This window comes from Bison bison, unplaced genomic scaffold (genome assembly GCF_000754665.1).
Source record: "Bison bison bison isolate TAMUID 2011002044 unplaced genomic scaffold, Bison_UMD1.0 scf7180017864378, whole genome shotgun sequence".
NCBI classification, from domain to species: Eukaryota; Metazoa; Chordata; class Mammalia; order Artiodactyla; family Bovidae; genus Bison; species Bison bison.
In genome coordinates this window covers 491,495-492,042 of record NW_011494950.1, presented here as the reverse complement: position 1 = coordinate 492,042, position 548 = coordinate 491,495, and the positions used below count along the sequence as shown (strand labels likewise).

Below are 548 nucleotides of genomic sequence, written 5' to 3'. Positions count from 1 at the left end.
AGTCTTCATATTCTTAGGTCTGTCCTCCACATCACCGCCATATACTTAGTATAAAACATGTAACTCACCACATTGCTTCCATAGAACCTTTAGTAGTAGTTCCTGTCAGCTTAGCATAGCTTATAAAACTTTGCATGAGTTGACTCCTGCCTCTTTATTCAGCCTTACCTTTGCCATCTACTCCAGGACTACTAAACTCTTACAATAATCAGCAGATTAGTATGATTTAGGCATTGTTGTTTCATGCCCCAGTGCTTTTGCTTATGTTCTCCCCATTTCTTGGAGATGTCACAGTTCACATAATATCCACTCTAGTCAGAAGTAACTTCTGGGTAGCTGGGCTCTGATCTTTTTCATTGTTCCCATTCTTCCTGTGCTTCCCTCTTTTAGCACTTACCACACTGTGTTTCCCCAGTGGCTCAGCAGTAAAGAATCTACCTGCAATGCAGGAGACACAGGTTCGATCCCTGGGTCAGGAAGATCCCCTGGAGGGAGAGCATGGCAACCCACTCCAGTATTCTTGCCTGGGGAATCCCATGGACAGAGGA

At 44.3% G+C, this 548-nt stretch overlaps 1 protein-coding gene across 1 annotated transcript in view; it reads left to right on the top strand.

The window, feature by feature from the left end:
* Positions 1–548, top strand: part of STAG2 (stromal antigen 2) — a 91,517-nt gene that overhangs the window by 79,864 nt on the left and 11,105 nt on the right. The gene's annotated exons all lie outside the window — the stretch shown is intronic.